This window comes from Saccopteryx bilineata, chromosome 4 (genome assembly GCF_036850765.1).
Source record: "Saccopteryx bilineata isolate mSacBil1 chromosome 4, mSacBil1_pri_phased_curated, whole genome shotgun sequence".
NCBI lineage: Eukaryota > Metazoa > Chordata > Mammalia > Chiroptera > Emballonuridae > Saccopteryx > Saccopteryx bilineata.
The window spans coordinates 43,216,239-43,240,511 of NC_089493.1; the positions used below are offsets into that span (position 1 = coordinate 43,216,239).

At 41.4% G+C, this 24,273-nt stretch overlaps 1 non-coding gene across 1 annotated transcript; it reads left to right on the forward strand.

The window, feature by feature from the left end:
• The first annotated feature begins 18,179 nt into the window (after nt 1-18,179).
• Nucleotides 18,180-18,339, forward strand: LOC136336770 (U1 spliceosomal RNA). Its single transcript, XR_010731590.1, has one exon. It is a non-coding gene; the product is annotated as a U1 spliceosomal RNA (small nuclear RNA).
• Nucleotides 18,340-24,273: the final 5,934 nt, after the last annotated feature.

Here is a 24,273-nt window from a genome sequence, read left to right on the forward strand (position 1 = left end):
TAATCAGAGTGAGCTTTGAAAATATCGGACTAGAGTTTCCTCTCAAGCTCATCACCTTAGCTTTGGGTCCACCTAGCCCCTCAGCCCTTAAAGGCCCCTTTCTTGGTCTGCAATTCCCTGGGAATGTGTGTCCTAAAACATCAATCCCGGTGAATCTCTGAGAAGAGCTCATGGTTGTTCGTCAATACTGTATGATGGAATCTGCTATGCAAATACAATTCAGTAGGGAATACAGGGGTTTATTCATCCTTTCCTGGTCTAAGATTGTCCTTGTCTTGATATAGGACAGGATTCTCAAAGTGTGATCCCCCAGACCAGCAGCTGCGGCATCTCCGTGGGAACTTGTGAAAAACGCAAACAAATCATTGGCTCCGCCCCAGACCTTCTGTGACGCTCACTAATGTTTAAGGGCCATTGATCTGGAGGTCGGCTACCTAGGAAGCTGTGACCACCAGGGTTCATTACAGTTAGAAACGGCGATCGTCAGGGACTTCCCTGAGGTGCCCTCACTGTGGTCACACAATGAGGCGCTGTCACCCAGGGCACTCTGCTCCGAGAGCAGCGAGCTGGCTGCCTCTGGGTCTCCGTCCAGCTGGCTGCACTCTCACGCCTTCGCCTCATCCATTTCCTGGGTTCAGGGCTTTTCCTTTCAGGCCGACCAATTTTGGAAAGAGAAGCCTATAATTTCTCTTCCTGGATAAATGTGCATTTTGTTATCTAACCTCAAGAAATAGCATGAAATTAACTTATTTCCCCTACCCTTGGTTAAAAGAAATGTAATTTTGTTCTGTGACTCTTCACACGTTTGGTAATATCTGACCATAAATAGTTTTAGGACTAGAGAGGGTCAAGCAAATAAAACAGCCTTGCCCAGAGGCTGGGGGCAAAATTTCTGCCCAACAAATTTAAATTGCCTTTCCTTTGATCCTAATGCATATTGGTGGCCTGAAGGAGGCTAGTGCCGTGTGCTGAAGGCTAATATTTCCATTTCTATCACTCTTTCTTTATCCACTGGAGTGGCTATCTGAAGGATGCTGGTCATACTCCCTAAGTAGGGTTTTGTGCCAGTTTCCACTTTCAAAATGTGCTTGAGATCTGAGTAAAAACGGTACTTTTTACCAATAGACAGTAATGTATATTTTCTCATTTTGCATATTAATATCGGAGTAACCACATTAGGAAGACATGGGGAAACTATTCCCTTATCTTATTATTGGTCTTGAGCCCTAAATGATTGTTTCTAATTGATAAAGCAAAGAGACATTCAGTATCTACAAATTCAAAGGTGGTTCTTGGCTGATACTCAACTCTAAGATTCAGTGAGCATGGTTCTACATCAGACAAGATGCTCTCTTCATTTGGTCAGAACTCAAGATTCTACTGTGTGGCAATGAGCCCTTCACCAAAAGCTTTATCAGTAAAGCCAATATGCTAGATTTTTCTATTTCCTCACCACCAAATACATCAGCTGAGTGCCGGTAATATTTAGCTTTTCACCCCATTTAAAGCCAACTTTTGTCAGCATTACCCGGCTCACATAAGTGGGGGCTGAAAAGATAAATTGGCTGAAATGTGAGTGACAGATTATAAAAGAATGGCCAGGGCAATCCTGTTCAATGAGCTGCAGGGTACTGGGGAGAAATGAACAGTACGAATCTAGCCCTTTCCCACTTCGGTTGACACAACCTGCAGTGGCTTCTTACCCTGGCTTATACATCAGTGTGGGTAATTCTGGATCTTGTGGCTGTCTGGTACTGACAAGACAATGACAGTAATTTCTCAGATACCCCAGGTAATTCTCTCTACTCGCATTGGTCCAATGGTGGGAGGATATGAGAATGTGGGGCCCTGCCCTAGGCTTCCCTGCTTCCTGTTGTTTTCCCCTGCAGCCTCACCCCCTCCCCACAGATGGCTGGAACCAGCACCATTTGTGAATGAGGGCTGGAGGGAGACAGGAGTCAATAGTTGATCTTGGTCTATCCAAACTAATTGAGGTTTTCTGTTTTAACATGGTCAGCACACTCAAAGTAAGAAAAGGTTCCATTTATGTTTGATATATTGAATTGAAAACACATACTCCAGCCCTGGCTGGTTGGCTCAGTGGATAAAGTGTTGGTCAGCATATAGACATCCCAGGTTCAATTCCTGGTCAGTGCACACAAGAGAAGTGACCATCTACTTCTCTCTCCCCCTCCTTCTCCTTCTTCCCTCCCTCTTCCCCTCCCGTAGGCAGTGACTTGATTGGTTCAAGCATTAGAGTGGCTGCTGAGGATGGCTTGGTTGATCTGAGGACATCAGCCTCAGGCACTAAAAATAGCTCAGTACTTGAACATTGGCCCTAGATAGGGGTTGCCAGGTAGATTCCTGTTAGGATGCATGCAAGAGTCTGTCTCACTATCTCCCCTCCTCTCACTTGAAAAAAGAAAAAGAAGAAGAAAAGAAAACACATACCCTTGAAGAAAACTCTAATTTTTATTAGAACTAACTTTTTAACAATTGGTCTTTATCTTCTACTTCATTTTATTCCTGCATCTTGCATTTTGATAGGTTAGGGCTTCTTTCATGATCTACACTTTTCAGGTGAGGAACCTGAGGCACAAAGGTAGGCCTTGGATCGCAAAGCTAGACAGACACAGAGATGAGACCCACATCGCTACTTGTGATTTCCAGCCCAGATGCTTTTCTACCTTGGCCTTGGAGCAGTGAGTGTTAAAGAATATGTCAATTACATAACTGAGATGCTGCAAACTGTAGTCTCCTTCCCCTCGACCAAATGAGTAATACAAACAATAACATCAATAAAATAGAAACATCTTTTTCTTTTATTTTTTATTTATTTTATTTTTTTGTATTTTTCTGAAGTTGGAAATGAGGAGGTAGTCAGACAGACTCCCGCATGCGCCCAACTGGGATCCACCCAGCACGCCCACCAGGGGGCAATGCTCTGCCCATCTGGGGCGTTGCTCTGTTGCAACCAGAGCCATTCTAGCGCCTGAGGCAGAGGCCACAGAGCCATCCTCAGCACCAGAGCCAACTTTGCTCCAATGGAGCCTTGGCTGCGGGAGGGGAAGAGAGACACAGAGAGGAAGGAGAAGGGGAGGGGTGGAGAAGCAGATGGGAGCTTCTCTTGTGTGCCCTTGCCGGGAATCGAATCTGGGACTCCCGCACGCCAGGCCGACGCTCTACCACTGAGCCAACCGGCCAGGGCCAAAACATCTTTTTAAAAGGGAGTAAAATAAAATGAGAAGCATACTCAAAAGAGATCAGATTTTTATGCATGCACCCGAGGGTTTTTGGAGATGGCTGTATTCATAGTCATGAGCTTAGCACATGCTTTATTAACCTCCTAAACTCTGCTTCTTCAACACGAGTACAGTGAGGGCTTGAGGAGCACCCTTTTATCTCCCTTAAGTTCATAGGGGGGAAAAGTATGTTTCATTTTGTTCATTGTGCATGTTTTGGAATTGTTTTCTGTGTCTAGAAGATATTTTGCAAGAGCAGACACCACTAACTTATATTTCTGTTTTATTATTCCACACACTGGTATTTAAACGAGTAATTATTTAAACTTAGTTGAAAGTATTGCTTTTTTTCACTCTAAGGAAAAATAAATACTTATCACTATTTCTTTCCCCAACTCTTTTCTCTTCACCTCCAAGGAAATGGAGATTTTATATTAACCCCATGAGCTGCTTTTTTTCTTTTCAGTTATTCTTCATTATTTAAATCAACCAGGCAAATATGTACTCTTGCTAGTCTGAGACTGTGAGAATAAAAGGTGATGATTTTATTTTATAATTTGAGTAGCCCCTGGAGAAAGTAACTGGCAAAAATATCTTGTTATTTAGTTCAAACTGGAGTTTTCAATAATTGACTGTGAAGTGTCTAAATTTATTTTATTTATTTATTTTTATTTATTTACGTGAGAGGAGGGGAGATAGAGAGACAGATTCCAGTATGTGCTCTGACTGGGATCCACCTGGTGACCCCTATCTGGGGATGATGTTCTGCCCATCTGGGGTCATGCTCATAAGCAAGCTATTTTTAGCACCTGAGGTAGAGGCTCCACAGAACTATTCTTAGTGACTGGAGCCAACACACTAGAGTCAATTGAGCTGTGGCTGCAGGAGGGGAAGAGAGAGACAGAAAGAGAGAGAGAGAACGGGAAAGGGGAGAAGAAGAGAAGCGTATGGCCGCTTCTTCTGTGTGCCCTGACCAGGAATCAAATCTGGGACTTCCATACTCTGGTTGATGCTCTACTACTGAGCCAACCAACCAGGGCCTGAAGTGTCTGAATTTAAAAATCACCTATTTGGAACAATCTGCCCTGAATTCTGGACATCAGAGGTGGTGTCTTTGTTTGCCTTCAAGTAGACCTACCAAGAGGCCTCCTTTTTTTTTTTTTTTTTTCTGAAGCTGGAAACGGGGAGAGACAATCAGACAGACTCCCGCATGTGCCTGACCGGGACCCACCCGGCACGCCCACCAGGGGCAACGCTCTGCCCACCAGGGGGCTGCTCTGCCGCGACCAGAGCCACTCTAGCGCCTGGGGCAGAGGCTACAGAGCCATCCCCAGTGCTCGGGCCATCTTTGCTCCAATGGAGCACTGGCTGTGGGAGGGGAAGAGAGAGACAGAGAGGAAGGGGGGGAGCAAATGGGCGCTTCTCCTATGTGCCCTGGCCGAGAATCGAACCTGGGTCCCCCACACGCCAGGCTGACACTCCACCGCTGAGCCTACTGGCCAGGGCCAAGGCCTCCTTTTGGTGGTAAAATCTACATGGTAAGCTATGTCCCCTATTACTCAGCTAGGTCAGGGGTCAGCACACTTTCTGTAAAGGAGCAGGTAGTAAATATCTTAGGTTTTTCCAGTATGGTATAAGAAATATATTTGATATTTATCCTCAGTTTCTGTACAAAGCTCCTAAAAAATCTTGAAATTCCTGAGTGATATGGGGGCTTAGGAGCATCTTTTGTTCTAATATTTGATCTTTGACTCAGATTCCTGACGTAAGAATGTCTAAGGCCCTAGGAATCTCTGCAGCGGTAACGGTGTCGTTCTGTGTGCTGATGAGATGACTGGCGGCTCAGGGCACCTAGATAACTTCAGCTGGGGGCTGGTCATCAGAAAGACCAGGCCAGGATTCGAAGCCCAGAACTTTCAGCCCCACGCCCGGTCCTCTGGACTGGAGATTGAGTTAATAATCAGTTATACCAACATGATGAGACCTCCATAAAAATCTAAACTTGAGGGTTTGGAGAGCTGCTCTGCTGGCGAACACATCCACACGGTGGGAGGGTGACGCACCCAACTCCACACGGACAGAAGCTCCTGCACTCGGGGCCTTTCCAGACCCCGCCCAGGGTACCTCTTCATCTGGCTGTTCATTTGTATCCTTTACTATATTCTTTTAATACACCAATTAATCTAAGTGGTTTCCTGAGTATATGAGCTGTCCCAGCAAGTTATCAAACCTGAGGAGGGGGTTGTCGGAACCCCAGGATATAAAGGGTTGGTCAGAAGTACAGGTGACAACCTGAGACTTGTTGTGATTGGTGTCTGATGAGTTGGGCAGGCTTGTGGGGCTGAACTTTGAGCCTGGGATCTCTGCTAACCCTGAGTCATTAGTGTCAGAATTGAATCATAGGACATCCAACTGGTGTCTGGGGAGTTGGACAGTTGGCTGGTGTGGGGGAAAACACGGACACACTTGGTGTTAGAAGTTGTGGGTATAGAAAGGAAACAGTTTTTCCTTTAAGGGACCACATGATCTCTGTCCCAAATACTCACTCATCTTAGCCATTGCAGTGTGAAAGTAGGTAGACAATATGTAAACAAATGGGCATGGCTCTGTTCCTGTAACACTTGATTTACAAAAACAGGCAGTGGGCTAGATTTCAGCCCAGGGGTTTTGGCTTGCTGAAATCTGATCAAGGAGCTTCCTGGAACAAATTTATTCTTTAGAACTTTTTAGAATATAAAAAAGTCATTCAGTCATACACAAGTTAGCTATCATTTTATGATTCTGACTCCTCTGGGTCATTCTCCAGAACTTTACCTTTGCAAGAGAGAGGGACTTCCTGTCCTCACATCAGGTCTCAGGATGAACAATTAAAAGAACTTTATTTAAGTGCTTCGTTTTCAAATACAGCTTTCAAATGGGATGTGTTCCTTTTGAAAATGTATATTACTTATGTGCATGCTTGCATACGTATATTCGTATATATTGTATCTGTTTCTAATATACTTATATCTAGTATGCTGTGAAACCCTACAACAAGATTTTCAAACTTTACTTTTAGTAACTACTTTCACAAATCATAAGACTGAGTCCCTCCTTGTCTTTTCTAGACTCCAAGTGGAGCAAGCATCCCAGATCCCTTACGTCTATGATTGCCGGGGTGGTCTCTTCCAGGCGAGAGCTATGTCTGGGGACAGTGAGAGCATGGGTATGTGTGACTCTAAGGCCAGCCTTCGCCAAAATGACTGTTTGCCAGGCTGTTTCATCAAGGTAAAGGGATGATAATGAAGGCCCAGGTCATAAAGACAACAGCTGGAATCTGGTAAGGGGCATCAAACGGGAAGGTCAGGTAGGTAAGTAGACAGGTCTAGCTCACTGAAAGGTGGAACAGGGTGTGGAACAGGCAAGAGGGCAGTTTGGGCCTGACCAGGCAGTGGCGCAGTGGATAGAGCGTCAGACTGGGATGCGGAGGACCCAGGTTCGAGACCCCAAGGTCGCCAGCTTGAGCGCGGGTTCATCTGGTTTGAGCAAGGCCCACCAGCTTGGACCCAAGGTCGCTGGCTCGAGCAAGAGGTTACTCGGTCTGCTGAAGGCCCACGGTCAAGGCACATATGTTGAAGGCTCACGGTCAAGGCATAAGCAATCAATGAACAACTAAGGTGTCGTAACAAAAACTGATGATTGACGGCTTCTCATCTCTCTCCGTTCCTGTCTGTCTGTCCTTATCTATTCCTCTCTCTGACTTTCTCTCTCTCTCTCTGTAAAAAAAAAAAAAAGGCAGTTTGGGTAAAATTCTGCGAACCTTGGGCATCTACTGGGACAGCCTTTCTCAAGGAAGCCTGGGCACCTTTCCTGGCTGGAGACAGACTTTTGCAGTGACCCTATCCTGTGGGTCACTTAATGACCCATTCTAGGAATTTATAGAGTCCTAAAGGGTCTACTCACCTTGGATCTCACAGCATCAAGTTGAGTGGCCAGAATGGAGGCCAGTAGTACTGTCATCAAACCAGTATTAAGCACAGAATCTCCTTTAATTATTTGATAAAGTAGCACTTCAGTGTGTGCTAGGGCACTGGATATCCTTGGAGGCAGTTAAAAGAAAAAGACTCTGAATTTCAACTGTCAGGGTTCAAACGTTGGCTCCAGGCTTATTAGCTGCGTAATGGTTCTGTGTAAAATAACCTAATCTCTCTAAAATTGTTGACTCTGTAAGATAATCTATTCTTCTCTCTAAAATGGTGTATGCTCCTGCCTGCCCACTCGGCTGTTCCCCCACCCCCCACCCCACGTATTTTTCGCTGGCTGCCACAAATTGCTGGATGGAACCATATGAATTCTAAATTACTTTTTAAAATTGACATTACTTTGCTGCAAGCCAACTACTTCATAAGCTGTGTCAGCTAAAGGTCTCCTCACCAGTTAGTCTGAAGAAGTTTTTGCTGTCATATCTGTCCTGTTAATTTAAGCAGAAACTGTAATTAGATGTAAGTGGTCCTGTTCCCACAGAAATGAATGGCAGCATCTGTAGAGAGACAACCGTTCCAAACCCTTTTGGCTACCACTGCTCTACAAGTTAGCAGTATGGAGTGAGGCCCAGATCCAGACTTCTGTCGGCCTAATTTTATATCTGTGGACGCACAACACTAAATCCAGTATTTCTAATGCCTTGCTGTGATGGGTGCAAAGCCAAGCACATTCCAGACTTTTATGCTGGTGGCTCCTCCTGAGAGGGGCACACCACTAGTGTGTGTGTGTGTGTGTGTGTGTGTGTGTGTGTGTGCTTTCTATTTTCCCCAGTCACTTAGCATAGATGAGAAAAACAAACAGAGGTTGGCTAAGTAGCTAGACACACAACCAGAATATCAGGAAAAGTAGAAAGTTGTGTTTATTACGAAGCAATGGAATCACAGAGGTATTTTGAATAAAGATGTTTTGTTCTTTTGTTTACTTTTCTGATAAGGGATTGAACCGATTGCATCCTGAGAGTGTGGCCAACGATAAAGCCAAATGGGAGAGCCCGCTGCAAATGTGAGAGCGCACAATGGGGAGGGGTATTGAGGGTAGACAGGTTTGTATCCAGGAAGTTACAGAAATGCGTATTAAGACAATCCATACTCTACTAAAGCTTCAACAGTACAACAAAAGCGGAAGTTGTTGAACATTTCCCCCTCCTCCATACCACACTGGGGTATACAAGAGCTAGAGAAAACATGATTCCTCTGCCTGCTGAGCTTGCAGTTTGGCTGGGGGTTGAAAAATACAAACTCAAAAATAACACTGTATAAAATTGACTGCAGTACTAAGTATAGCTCTCTTCATGATGAGGGAGACATGGTCCCCAAAATTCACTTGCTTAAAACCTGGCATCATAATGCAAGATTAATGAAATGACCAGGGTGAGGTTGCCCAACTCGCCATCTGGGAGTTCCAGGGGCCTGTGCCATCTAAATCCGCCTGGTCCTGGCCACAGTTTGGTGCCACCTAGTGGCAGTTGCCTACTCAAGCTTAAATATACCTGGAATGATTCTGGGCCCTCTGGTTACTGGGACTTCCAGGAAAGAGACAGTAATTCCAGGAATCCCCCAGATAGTTGGCAGCTGTTTCATGAGCTCGATCTGGGAGAACTGTGGACATGGAGACCACCCTTGGCTTTCCTGCTTCCTGATGGGTTGCCCGCATAGGCTCTTCTGAACAGCCAGTCTTCCTACCCGCCATCTTTGAGAACAGTGCTGGGCAGGCCATAGCAGCCAGTCATTACTTTTGTCGTGTTTAAATTTGCCTTTTAGTGTTTTATTTTCTTAATTTTTTTTTTTTACTTTACAAATTTAGAGAGGAGTTATTGCAGTGTAATATGTAGCAGCAGAAGTTTCTTGAAGGAAGTTAGGCGTGGACCTTAATGGAAATCTGAATTGTAGTTGTCCCAAGGGGTAATGAAGGCATTTCAAGGAAGACAGACATTATATGAATCTAGTAAAGAATATTCTCCTAGCTGCTAATGCAGTTTTCAAGAAAACACGGACCTGGATTTAACATGTATTTGACCAAATAAGATACATTTGGGGAACTTTGGATCTTTTGGGGGTAGTAGTAAAGAACAAGAGTCTGTATTGGCACCTGTCTGTGTTTTCTGTTTTCAAAATGTTTTATGGACCCTCAGCACTTTTGGCAGTACTGGAGAGAAAGGTTTTTTTTCATGGGTATATATTTAGCTGTACTAATGTGTGACATAAAACACCATCAACGGTGCCCTGCCTGTATAGCTTAGTTGGTTAAAGAATCGTTCCTATGTACAAAGGTTAAGGGTTCAATCCCCAGTCAGGGCACATACAGAAAACAGACCGATGTTTCTGTCTCTATCTCTCCCTTCCTCTATTTCTAAAATTAATCAATAATTAAAAAAAAAAAAACCACCATCAACTGTGACATGTCTGAATGTGAAGATGAGCAAATGAGAATGAGAGAAAGACAGAGATGACAGGGAGAGAGAAAGAAAAAGTGCCCCAATGCTCACCTAAGAATTAAGTTACTTTGGATTTTTCTAATTTAAAAAATGGATTTGCCCTTTATAGAGACACAGCAGCTTTGCCTGTAAATTCAGTTTTAGCTGAGTCTCAATCAGGTAAACTGCAGAAACTCCAAGTATCGAGACAGAAAATTTAAGTTCATATCCATCACGTAGCTCATTTTTAGCAAAGGCTTACCTTCTGCCTGATTCACTTGTTATTACCTCTTCCTTTGGTGATTTCCCTGTTCCTCCCTATGGTTAATACTTTACTTTTTGCATGTAGTGCATTTTAATTTTGAAAGTGCCATGCAGGCAAGAATTAATCTTCGGTGGAATTTTTCCATCTTGTTGATGGAAGAAATAGGGAAGAAGGTGTATATAGATTGCCTACAACCTCCAAAGTGAAATATTTTCAGAGCTATGATTTCGTGAGCAGTTCAAGCCCTAGAAATCCTGAGGCAGCACTGACATATCTGTTTGCTCCTGGACTGTAGAGCCTCGTGAGCCACATTTGTAAGTATATAAGTTTGTTTCAATTGATCCAATTATTAAAAAAATCTACACCCAAACAAAAAACCTGATTGTCTGAGATGTAATAGAAAGAGCTCAAGGCAATCACTTTATCCCTTTGGGGTACAGTGCATATATATATATATATATATATATATATATACACACACACACACACACACACACACACACCACAACAGAAACCAAGACAAGAATGTTTGTTATGTATTGTCATATGCTTGAAACTGAGTTAGGGATACTCATAGTGGTCACTGAATTTTCCTGAGTCCAGTATCTTAGAAAAAGGAGACTCAGAGTGATGCCTTAGTTTGTTCATGAGCCTTAGTTTATTTGACTTTGAACAGAAGAGTCTAGTTCTTGGACCCAGATCCAGTACTCTTCCTGTCCCAGCATAGCTGCCTCAAAGGAGAGGGTAAGACTCACTGAGCTTGCGTGTCCTGTGTGGATGTAACATGGCCCCATGGTGCCTGAGAAGGTACACTTCAATGATGAGAAATGGTTAAAGAGCAGCTTGTCACCTTGATGGTTCACCGAGTCTATAGCAGAGGTTCTCAACCTTGACATCACATCAGCATTACCTCATGAACTTACACTCTCATGTTCTCCCAGACACACTGAAGGATGAGAGAAGGGTCCAGACATCAGTCTTTTCAGATTTCCCTGAGTGATTTCAATGCGCAACTAAAGTGCCATACAACCGCTTTAGATTCAGGAATCCATACCAATGAACTTTCTTTTTTGAGGTCACTCACCCTGTCCTGCATCCCATCTCCCTTTGCTCTTGCAAGCCAAGGGGGGGAAGGACAGCACCCTTCAGCTTCCTGGCTTGTTCTCCTTATCATGTTTGCTATAGGGGAGGAGAAAAAAGAAAATTAATAACAACAGGCATGAACAACAAACATTGGCAACAGGTCTATTCCTGACAAAGACTTAGCAGTGCATAACCATGACATGCCAAGACATTAGCAAGGAAACTACTCACGCGTGACTTGCTCGGGTGGCTTTGCCAGCAGATATCAACGGGCTCTTGGGAGTCGCTTCCATCCAGCACAGCTCCTTAAATAGAAGGTGTTGTAGCTTTCCTCTAGGGGGAGAAACAAGAGTGATGTGCGACGTCAAAGTATTCCCATGTTCAAAATGACCCAACACCATATGGGATTCTATGAGCTAGAAAATAGTTGATTAAACTTTCAACCCTCTTCACAGACCAAAAGAGATTTGATCCCCAAATCTGGCATATTTAAACGGTAGCTGTGTCTAGAGATGGATTATATCCTCATGAAAATGGGGCTTAACAATTTCCACGGGTTCTTGTTCAGAGGTAGGCCACTATTTTGGAATCTGATTGCAAACTCTGACAGATGGAAATCCACACTTCTTGAAACAATGAATCTGGCAGAGTTATAAACAAATATCCAGATCATGTTATTTAGTTTAAAATACGTATGTATTTCAATAGTAATGTGAGAAAAAAATAGGGCTGGGTAGCATTTGATAAAGTATTGCCAGGCTTTTTCTAGATTCTAAATATGTAAATAGTAGTTTTTAAATGAGCTCATCTTTCCTAAGTGTTTGCACCTGAGTGAGAGGAACAGTGAATGTGAAAACCTAAGTGTTTCCAAATTTTGAAGTTGATCCCCTGACTCTCAGATTATCAAAAAGAGTAAAGAAGCTCTTTAATTTTCACCAGTATTTAAATTTAACTTCTAATTATTAATGAACAATGAAAGGTTAAATTTTTTTAAATACTTTTTTTTTTTGCTTTTAATAATTTTTAACCATTTTTACTGTGAAACAGATAAACACACCAGAAAACTGCAATTAACAGTTCAAATGTTATGGAGATGTTCACCTGAAACCCATGTACTCTTATTGATCAATGTCACCCCGTTAAACTTAATTCCTAAATTAAAAAAATATATAAAGAGAAAAAAAGAATGTTCAGACCACCTGACCAGTGGTGGCAGCTGACTGTGAAAAATTCCTAAGAGTAAAAAAGAAGGAAAGCACGTCAAGGGGAATTGTGGAGTCCATCTGAGTTGTCAGGGGCCCATCTCTAGATTCAGCAGAATTTTCATTGCTGCCTGAACATATTTCAATGACTTTCCCCCCTGTTCTTTACTCTGTTTGGGGAACACTGACTCTGTGGAATGTTAAAAGGGAGTTTATAAGATCTTTCCACCAGAGGCTTATATAATTAGGTAAGTTAAGTATTAATTTGTACAGTAGCCAAGACATGGAAACAACTTAAGAGTCTATTAATGAATGTATAAAGATATATATAGCAAGAGACAAGGAGAGAGAGAATATTATTCAGCCATAAAAAAAAGGAAATTGTTCCGTTTGCAACACGGCTGGACTTTGAGGGCATTATGATAAATAAAATATGTCAGATAGGCCCTGGTCGGTTGGCTCAGTGGTAGAGCGTTGCCCTGGCGTGCGGGGGACCTGGGTTCGATTCCCGGCCAGGGCACATAGGAGAAGCGCCCATTTGCTTCTCCACCCCCCCCCCTCCTTCCTCTCTGTCTCTCTCTTCCCCTCCCACAGCCAAGGCTCCATTGGAGCAAAGATGGCCCGGGCGCTGGGGATGGCTCCTTGGCCTCTGCCCCAGGCGCTAGAGTGGCTCTGGTTGCGGCAGAGCGACGCCCCGGAGGGGCAGAGCATCGCCCCCTGGTGGGCAGAGCATCGCCTCTGGTGGGCGTGCCGGGTGGATCCCGTCCGGCGCATGAGGGAGTCTGTCTGACTGTCTCTCCTCGTTTCCAGCTTCAGAAAAATACAAAAAAAAAAAAAAAAGTCAGATAAAGAAAGACAAATACTGCATGATCTTATTTATAGGTGTAATTTAAAAATAGAACTCAAAAACCAAACTTATAGAAAAAGAGATCAGATTTGTAGTTATCAGAGGTGGGAGGGATCAGAAGAAGGTGGTCAAAAGTAGAAACTTTCAGTTATAAAGTAAGTACTGGGGATGTAAGGTACAAGGTGATGATCACAGTTAGCATTGCTGCACAGTGTATATAAAAATTGCAAAAGGAGTAGATCTTGAAAGTTCTCATCAAAAGAAAAATATCATTTTTTCTTCCTTTGTAACTGTGGGAAGTGATGGCTGTTAACTAAACTTATTGTGGCAATCATTTTGTATTGTATGTAAATCAAGTGATTGTGCTGTACACCTTAAACTAAAAGAGGGTTATATGTCAATTATCTCTCAATAGAATGGAAAAAAGAGAAAGAATGGACCCAGATAGCCCATTCTCTGTGAGGAGTTACATTCTATAGTCCAGCAACCAAAAGAAATAAAAGGAATTCTAATTCTTACTGACATCACTTCAGAAACATGTGCGTGGTATATTTCATATCCCACAGTGACTGAAGTCCCCTCTTCCACTTTTCCACCTCAGAAATAATTTCAAGACACATTCTACCATTGTATTTTATCTCTGCCCCCACTTTCTTTTTCTCTGTTTTTTATTGTGTAGAATATTTAGATCATTTGTGTTGTTTTTTAAAATATTTCTTTTAGCTTTACCCATCACCTAGATTTTCTTCAACAAAGGAAAGCAATGGAAGTGGAATCTAGCAAGATTCTTTACCATTTTCCTCTTTCTTTGGGGTCCTTTTTCTGTCTACTCACTCCATGAATTATGTCTCACAAAAATCCCAAACTTGTTTGGAAAAGGCCAAGATATGCTTAGAAGATAAGAGAGTGGGACGAAGTGGCCAACATTCTTTTAGCTGTGAGGGCAGTAAAATGTGTGTACAGATAAGATTGGGGTGGGGACTGGGATTACTCATGTTAATAATATGCCTTATCCCAGAAATGGGTCATTTGAACATGGGAATACTTTGATGTATATCATTTTTGTTTCCTCCCACCACCCAATTGTTTTGAACTGAATTTAAAAAACAATATAAACTAAATGTGAGTAGGAGTTAGAGATATTATATCTTAAGCTTATATAAAGAAAAGAACAGTCTCTTAAAAGATTAAAAAGTATTAAAAGACTGGCCTGTGTTGGTGGGTCAGAGTTGGAGAAAATGTTGTTTTGACCATGGAAGGTTCCTGAAGACTTGAGTGGAGGTAGCTGGGACAGAGAGATCTGAAAGAAAGGAAAAATCAACCTGGGTGGTAAATGTGATGAGAATGAAAAAGTGGCCAGTCTTATTTTGTATTGTAAATGTATTGTATAATAAATATGTATTTTCCAATGGCTTTAGGTGATCCCTGTGTTTTGGTCGTTCTACCCCTGCCGGGGTCGCGACCCCGCTGATCTAACGAGTGTTTACTTCAGTCATTGCTCTATGGTCCTGGAGGGATGATGGCAAGGTCATCCTCTTCTTACTCCTGATAGCACTGATTCTGAATTTGTAGTGCCTCAGTTTATGACTTCAAGTTATGACTGACTGTCATTACTCATATTCACCAGACTTTGAGAAACGACAGATGGATTCAAGTTGTCCAATCCAACTTCCCTTTTCTTGTCAGTGGGACCACAGATTCATAATCTAATCTTTTTATCCTTAATGTTTCCATTTTTTTTTCTTTTTTTGCTTCCCATATTTCTGGAATCTGGAAATGCACCTATCATTTGAAAAGTAAAATAATAGTGGCATACATGTACTGTATCTAAATACTTAAAAGTTCTAAAAAATTGAGATCACACACTGTGGAATAAAATATGTTTCCTGCATAAATAATATCTTCATTATCATTCAATATAATAATATGAGTAAAGCTATGGTTTATATGTGACTGAAAGTTGGCATAATGTCAAAGACGACCGAATTTAATTACTATAATTTTACATGTCTGGGTGTATTGTTGATGGGCTGACAATGTTTAGATGAGTGCTAAAATAAAGACATGCACATTTCACAAATTATTATGCATGTATTTTATAAAATGTTTTTGTCTTTTCAGCAAAAATCACCAATAATGTTGTTATAATCAAGATTTTCACATAATTTGTATTCTATTAACAGGGATGATCTAAATGATTAAAAAATAAAATGCAATTGTATTCAAGTGTACAAAATGTAAATATATTTTCAGCAAAAATATAAATTAAATATTAAAAATTACAATTAATTTGAAAAATTATTTTCTAATATGTTTTCAAAAATGTTTTCTTCTAAAATATTAAATTTAGCTATTCATTTAAAAGATAAAACACAAATAATAAATTTCAGTATTTAAAACAAAATTATTTAGCTAAAGCTAACCTTTTAATTTTAAAGTAAATTCAACTTTATTAAGTATTTTTGTCAAAATGGAACTAATAATAGTAAAAAATTTTTATTGCATACATATATCTAGATCAGGGGTTTCCAAACTACAACCCACGGGCCACATGTGGCCCCCTGAGGCCATTTATCCAGCCCCCGCTGCACTTCCAGAGGGGCACCTCTTTCATTGGTGGTTAGTACTGTATGTGGTGGTGCCACAAAGAGCGGCAGCGCTCACGTACAGTACTACTTCCAGTGACACAGCACATACACGTCACAGCTCCGGAAGCATGCCATATCACTTGTTATGGCTAGCAGTGACAAATATGGAACCGGACATTGACCATCTCATTAGCCAAAAGCAGGCCCATAGTTCCCATTGAAATACTGGTCAGTTTGTTGATTTAAATTTACTTGTTCTTTATTTTAAATATTGTATTTGTTCCCGTTTTGTTTTTTTACTTTAAAATAAGACATGTGCAGTGTGCATAGGGATTTGTTCATGTTTTTTTTTTATAGTCCGGCCCTCCAATGGTCTGAGGGACAGTGAACTGGCCCCCTGTGTAAAAAGTTTGGGGACCCCTGATCTAGATCCTCAAAACAATATGAATTGTTTCATATTGCAAATTAGTCTTAAATTTCTATGTGCAATTGTTTTAAAATATACACTAATTTACAGGGACTCTGAAACCACAAATTGGAACACAAAAGGAAGTCAGATAATGGATGTTCAACTTCCTAGGAAATATATATTTTTAATGCAACAATCTATTATGTTTAAGCTGAGAGGAAGGGTTTTATAAGTTACTGTTTGCTCCTTTTTAAAGTTTATCTATTATTAATATTTTACTGTATTTGCTTGTTATTATATTTACATTTTTTAAAATTAAATTTTAGGGGATAACTGGTTAATAAGAGTATATAATTTCAAGTGTACAATACTATAACACAATACATCATCTGTATGTTGCATTGTGTGCTCATCTCTCAAAGTTTTGGCTTCTCCCATCACCATATATTTGACTCCTTTTACCCTCTTCAGACTCCTCCAATCCTCGCATTGTCTGTTCTTGAACTTAAAACTCCTGTACTCCAAAGCAGTGTCTGCTTCCAGTGGAGGCAGTAGCAGAACTGACAGCCTTCACTGTATTGAACACAGGCGCCCGAACACCACTGCATTTTGTTCTAAGGGCTGAGGGTAAGAAAGATACAAAAGCCTTTCACTGGAACCTAAGAGGTATTAGTCGGCACAGTGAATATTGAGAGTTATGGGTTGTGCTGTGCTATGCCAACGCAGAGAACTGGATTCAGAAGGACATGTCCATGGCTCTACTAAACTTATCATGTTTAAAATGTTGTGATATATGGGGCCTTCTAAAGCTTGAGATCCCAGTCCTCTTGCCTGGGTCTAAGTGTGAAACTGTTCTGATATGTCTCTTCCTCTCCGTTTCTTTGTTCCGGTTCTAGTTATTTTAGCTCTTGATATTGAAATAGTTCTAACCACCTATGAGTTCTTCTCTTTGCCAAGCCATCTGAGCCGTCTAATTTGTCTAATATTCTGTGACCTACCATGTAATTTTTTTGTATCAGAACTTCCAGTAGTTACCAGCTGCTTACTGGATCAACTTCCAGATGTAAACAGACTATTGATGTCCTCATCAAATTGATGTCCTTTGTTTACTTAAATAATCTTTGTTTCACCAAGCTGTTCTCTTTGTATCCCCAAAACTTGTAGTTCTCGTTTTTTTCTGAGTAAGTTTGCCCACGTGCATCCCCACTTTTTTTTTTTTTTTTTTGTATTTTTCCGAAGTTAGAAGCCGGGAGGCAGTCAGACTCCCGCATGCGCCCCACCGGGATCCACTCGACATGCCCAGAAGGGGGCGATGCTCGGCCCTTCTGGGGTGTTGCTCCGCTGCAATGGGAGTCATTCTAGCGCCTGAGGAGGAGGCCATGGAGCCATCCTCAGTGCTGGGGCCAACTTGCTCCAATGGAGCCTCGGCTGCAGGAGGGGAAGAGAGACAGAGAGGAAAGAGAGGGTGAAGGGTCGAAAAGCAGATGGGCACTTCTCCTGTGTGCCCTGACTGGGAATCGAACCAGGGACTTCCACACGCCAGGCCAACACTCTAGCACTGAGCCAACAGGCCAGGGCTGCATCCTCACTTTTTAATCAGTATAATCTTGGCTAAGATGATACCAGCACTTTCCGGCTGACACACACCAACTTCTGTTGAATGGCTTGTGGACATTTTCCAGCTGGATTGTATCAATATTTTATCTTCCTAGGTATTAGTTATATAAAAGTATAGTAATTTTATTCTTCTCTATTCTTTTAAAACCATAATTATATTTTCATTACAAGAGTAATTATTTTAATTGCCAGAGTAAATGTTTATTTTTTAAAAAACTTTAGATGTCTATGAAGTAAAATGTGAAACTTTCTTTATCATGTCTACTCTCATTCCCCAGGAGAGTGTAGTTTGTTGTTTCAGAGCTTCTCTATGTACAAATGCTTACAAACATCTCTGCATACATCATTTTTTTTTAAAGCACAAAAGAGATACTATGCTCATCCTAAATACTCTCTTTTATGATTTTCTTTATTTGCATAACAATATATCATGGACCTCTTTCCATGGCAGCACATCAGACTATCTCGTTCTTTAAAAGCTGGACATGTAATACTTACCTGGCCGGGAGATCCCATGATGAGGAAGGTGGTTCTCCCAGGGTGAGCTTATCCAGTGCACTCTGGGTGTGCTGACCCTACGATTTCCCCAAATGTGGGAAACTGACTGCATAATTTGTGGTAGTGAGGAACTATGTGTGCTCTCTCCTCTGAGGAAGAAAAGAAGCTGAACTAATATATAATATATGACTATAATCCAATTAATGAGACTACTAGTATGTATTTTAAAGAGTTATGGTGGGGATTGTAAAGGTCAAGACATTTGAAATGCTTAGAACTGTATTTAGCACATGGTAAGGGCTAATATAAGTTACTTATTTAATAGTAAAAGCAATGATAATAATAATAGCAATTTTGTTATTAGTTTATTTGACCATTTCCTGCTGGCAGCATTTATGTTTTCTCTAATTTTTCACTTTTACAAATAATGTTAAAATGAACATCCTTACATATACTCTTGTTCAGCAGACAATGCTAATTCATCTTTCCAATAACAGAATAACAGTTTGGCAATTTTTAAAAGTTTACTGTATTTCCGATTATAAAAGTAATACTTGCTCATTGTAGAGAACTGGAAAAATATTTAAAACGTCAAAAGACTAAACCCAATCATAGCCTACCATTCACAGATAAAATTACTATTAGCATTTTAATGCATTTCATTGGGGATCATTCTATTGGATAAGTTTATGTGCTTTTTTCATTAAATATTATAGAGAAAGCAATTGCCCACAGCATTAAACATTTTGTCACACAAATATACAATTTTCTTAACTGTTTTCTAGTTGTTGGATATTTAAGTTATTCCTAATTTTCACCATGTAAGTTAAGTCTGCGGTTAACTTCTGAACATAAGTTTTTGCTCATGTTTCAGTTTTCTGAAAATGTGAGGAATACAAAAACTTTTGGTTGCCACAGTAGTTTCCAGGAAGGTTGTTAGCAAAGTAACAGAGGGCCTGTTCCAGAAATGCAGAAGTCAGCCTCCACTTCTCCCATCTGGAAACTTCCACTGGATTGCTGCCTCTCTACCCTCCCTCCAGGGCCAGGCCAATCCTGGTGAGCTCAGCCACAGACACCCTAGACGCTCTATTCTACATGCAGACGCTGATGGTCCGTATGCTGGACTCTTGTTTTGTGTTCAGGGCTTATCTATTCAATAGTAATAGCATGCCTTACTCTTCATTGTCTTCCTTTCAAATTCTTTATGGCAACACTTCATCCTCTTTTTGGGTATCACTTCAGTGAACCACAGAAGATTGGAATCTCGGTGAATCTAGACTCTAGTTTCTGCTTGGGGTGGGGACGAGCTGTGTGACATTGGGGAGTGATTGTTCCCCTTTCTAATCAGCAAACTAGAAGGTATGCGAAATAGACCTTTTTTGCAATATAACATTTTTGCCATAAACAAAGTCACTACAAAATAGTTTGAAAGGTAGAAATTCACATGTAAGTATGCTTATAACGATCATATATGGCTCATCATTTTGCTGTCCCGCCAAAGGAGAGGTAAAGCTGATTTTAGCATCTCTTTATTGTGTGATGTAACATCATAACGAGGTTGGCAGTAAGAAAAGTGCAAAAGGGGGGGGGGGGTGGCCAGCAGGTAGTGACTGAAGGAGCTTGGAGCCCAGTCTACCAGTCAGGTGTGTTGATTGCTTTGGTCAAGAATTCGCATACCAGGAAGTCAGGTACAAAATAACACAATTTCTTTGGCCACAGGCAGAGCGTTTGTGGGGTTCCTTTCTTCCTGCTTTCATCCATATGCAAGCAAGCGATAACATGTACTAAGTTAAATAATGCACGGTGCTTCAACTCTTCTTCCTTTCTGTCCTTTGGTTATTGTAATTACATGTAATTTTGTGATGGATTTTCTATTTTTTAAGAAATCGCACTTTTGTACTTGATCCAGCTAACAGGATTTTCTTACATTACTTCATAAAGAGACCATCTTTTAAACTTCTAATGTTATTTCTTATTCATTAGTACATTTGCCTGTGGGGTATGTTCATAAATGGGTTAAAGTTACAAAGTTATGCTTATAAAAGCTCATGGTAATTTGGAGTATCAGGAGGATTTATTAATTTTGAAATCTTAAAAGAGCAAAAGCTAAAATGAGATTGGATTAAATATATTCTTGCACACAGTTATTCTAAACACCCTTAAGGACCAAAGACTAACTTACAGAGGACATTATGCAAATGTGAATATATCTCTAAGTGCCTGTAGCCTTGCTGATGTAATACTGTATTTTACATGGTTAGTTAACGACATCAAGTGAAAGGTTTGACCTTAATAGAGTAGAAAGGTGCTTATTTCAAACATTCCAGTTGTTTTCCAGGCCATTCCAGAACAATCAACATAAAGTGAGTAAGACCTAGAATCTCATCATCAGTGTCTTAGTCAGCGCTCTGTCTGCTTCACAAGAGACCAGATATATTCTCTATAACACACCCATTTCTCCTGTAGTCATGTTTGCCATCGAAATGTTGCACATGATTGAATGCTTCTTCAGGACTGCACTGTTGCAATGTGAAGAAATCGTTCCCAGACATTGCTGATCCCAAAGTTCAAAGTTTCTCGTTTGTTTGTTTGTTTTAATTTAGGTCCTCAGGTCTCACCAAGATTCAATCAAATTTTTGTTCTGGGTTTTTTTGTTGTTGTTTTTTTTGGGGGGGGGTGTTTTTGTTTTTGTTTTTTGAGGGTGAGTCGAAGAATCATGCACTTTTTAAAAGAGCTTCCCTACATGAAATCCATATCTGGTTTAGGAACCACCACAGGCCTCATAAACAGCGGTCAGCAGACTGATCTGCTAATTTTTGTAACTTTCCTTTTGGCCACATTATCATCACAATATGATAAGAAGTAGATATGCTTTTCTAGGATTTATAGTTTCTATATTAATATGAGACTAAGAAAGTGTTAATAGAGGTAATATGATTTAGTCTCTAGCAACCTGAGACAAAGTGATCATTTCGGTATACTGGGCTCACCCATTATTAACCGGCATAGATGGTGATGCCTGTTTCCAGGGCTGGCTGATCGTAAGAAAAGCATTTGGGAAGGAGGAGTTAAGAGACGTTTCAAAGAAACCTAGACATTCATTACCTTACCTCTGCTTCAAGTGGAGTTTTTTCCCAAAAAGAACTTGAATAAAACAATTGATCACTAATTTCTATTAGCATTCACTTTTTAAAATTTGGTCAATAAATGTTTACTGAGCATTTATAGGGAGCATTTATAGGGTACAGTGCTTGTCAAAGGGTCAATAGTTTTAGGAACTTCTAAAATATTCTTTGTCCTGTTCATTAGCAATGGGCTAGGAGATAGCAGAGCATCAATCAGATGAACAAACTTATTTTAGATGAAATTATCCTCAATGTGTCTGTACCGGGAGAAACACGAATTCCTCACTTTGACCTAATTGCTTTCTTCTCCATCTTAACAGAAAATATTGATATTTCTTTCTGATCTTTTTAAGCATCACTAATGCCCCAGCAGACTACAATTGGGGACAATGGGACAGTGGAGAAATGGATAATGGTAGAAGCAAGATGTAGCTTCTTTCACTATAATTCTCCACAAGCTGTGCAAACTCTCCTCAGTTAAACAAACATTTTTAAAGACAAAGATTTTACATTTTCATCCAAACACTGCTGGTAACAACTGCTCATTTTCACTCTTTTTGGAGCCTTCCCAAACAGCCAGGAGATTTGCATTTTCTTTAATAGTCTCAGCTGTATGCTGCCTTCCAAAAAAGGAGAAAATGAAAACCTTGCATTTCCCTAAATACTGAGTAAAATAACAGGACTGTATTCCAGGTGGCCTAGGCAATAAATATGCAATGATTATTATTGTTGTTATTTAATGATTTATACAGGAAACTTCCCAAGCATTTGAACTTTACACACTACCATTTAAAATGATGTCAGAGGCCCTGGCGGGTTGGCTCAGCAGTAGAGCGTCGGCCTGGCGTGCGGGGGACCTGAGTTCAATTCCCGGCCAGGGCACATAGGAGAAGCGCCCATTTGCTTCTCCACACCCCTCCCCCTTCCTCTCTGTCTCTCTGTCTCTCTCTTCCCCTCCCGCAGCCAAGGCTCCATTGGAGCAAAGATGGCCCGGGCGCTGGGGATGGCTCCTGGCCTCTGCCCCAGGCGCTAGAGTGGCTCTGGTCGTGGCAGAGCGACGCCTCGGAGGGGCAGAGCATCGCCCCCTGGTGGGCAGAGCGTCACCCCTGGTGGGCGTGCCGGGTGGATCCCGGTGGGGCGCATGCGGGAGTCTGTCTGACTGTCTCTCCCAATTTCCAGCTTCAGAAAAATACAAAAAAATAAAAATAAAAATAAAAAATAAAATGATGTCAGAGCCTGCATACCAAAAGGAGAGACCTGAAGATGACTGTTCCCAATACCCAGTGGATCCCTGGGCGCTTCCTCACATTGGAGTCGGTGCAGCAAATCCTATCCAGAGCCGGAGAGAATTCAGAGGAAGGGCATATGCGTAGAACGTGGACTTGAATTGCTGTGGAGGGTTATGGGCTTCTAACTTAAACAGTTGTGTTAGGGGCAATAGGATATTTACAAAGAATGAATGCAGATGTTTTATTTCTCTTTAAGAAATATTAGCTACAATTCCTAAAAATGAAGGCTCAGTGTGGGCAAAATGAATAGGAGAAGAATGGAGTATGAGTGACAATGTGGGTAATTATGTCCTCCCAGCATGCAGCGAGCGTCAGTATGGTGCAGTATGAGTTTCAAATCTCAGTTCTACTCCTTGCCTGCTCAGCCCCTTCCCCAGCCTGCCGCTAGCTCTTCCCTTAGCTTTTTGTCATCCTTTACGCCCCAACTTAAAAGTCACCTCCTCAGAAAGGCCTTCCCGGAGTAGCCCATAGGAAGGGACTTCCTTCCCTATCCCCTCTCCATCACTGTTCCCTTCTGAACACTGATCCCAAGCAGTAACTACTATTTTTGTCTGTTTGTTCTCTTCCTTACTGTCTGCAGAAGAACAAACGCAGAGACCATGCTGGTCTTTTTCAGGCTTTATCTCTGGTCTGAGCCATTGGTCTGTCTGCAGGGCAATCTTTTTAAGAGCCACCTGCAAAGCCACCTCCTCCTCTGTGAAGCCTGCCTCAGGCAGAATCAATTTCCACCTCCAAGGTGCCACCCACTGTACCCTGCGCACATCCCGGTTACGGAACTTGCTATTCTAGGGTATAACTGCTTCTCTCCACGCCAGGCTACTCTGCTAGCACACAGCTCTGTGAGGTCAGGGACTAACACTTATCTCTGCAGACCCAAAGCCAAGCAATGGTACCCAGGACCTGTGTGCTCAGTGATGGAATGGAAACAACCCCAGTTACTCAGCAATCCTGGTCTGCATTGGGGAAGGGAAGGGTGGGGACCAAAGACAGGATCATCGGATTCTTCTTTAGCTTTATTTGCTATGTATATTGATAGGGTAGGGGTGAAAGAAGAGCTTTATAAACAGATGACAGAAAACAAGTAAACTTGCAAAGGAAGAGAACAAACCTATTTTCAAGTATTTCAGATTCCATTAGTAGCTTCTGGTGGGTAACAAAAGAGAAAGCTACTAGGGAGAACCAGAAGACAGGTACTTGACAGTATTCCTTTAATGCTTTTCCTATTCCTTGATGCATTGTCTTCTTGTGGAAGTATCAATATTGTGTGTAGATAGGGGGGAAAGCATCATCTTCAAAATGTTGTGAATCTAAAATGAAAACAAGCCACACAGTTGGCCAACACTGCTTTAAATTGCACATCAAGAACACTCCCAGTGACAAACACTTTCAAGGCAAACAAACCAAACAGAAATTAAAAAATCTCTGTGGGATATAAATATGTAATTACACTCACACAGGGAGCATTTTATCAGGTAAACCATCCTACTTTGTTAATTGAAATGCTTCAGTGCTGGGCTTTTTTGACAAAGCGTCTGAATATGTATGTGCAGGGTGTAGACACGCTGCTTCGCTGTAGCTCTTCCTGGCTGGGGTGCATCGCCTCAAAGCCATTTTCGCGTGCAGCTGGGAGGTCAGTTCTTAAGCCTTCCTTTTGTTTGTTTGCTTCTGTTTC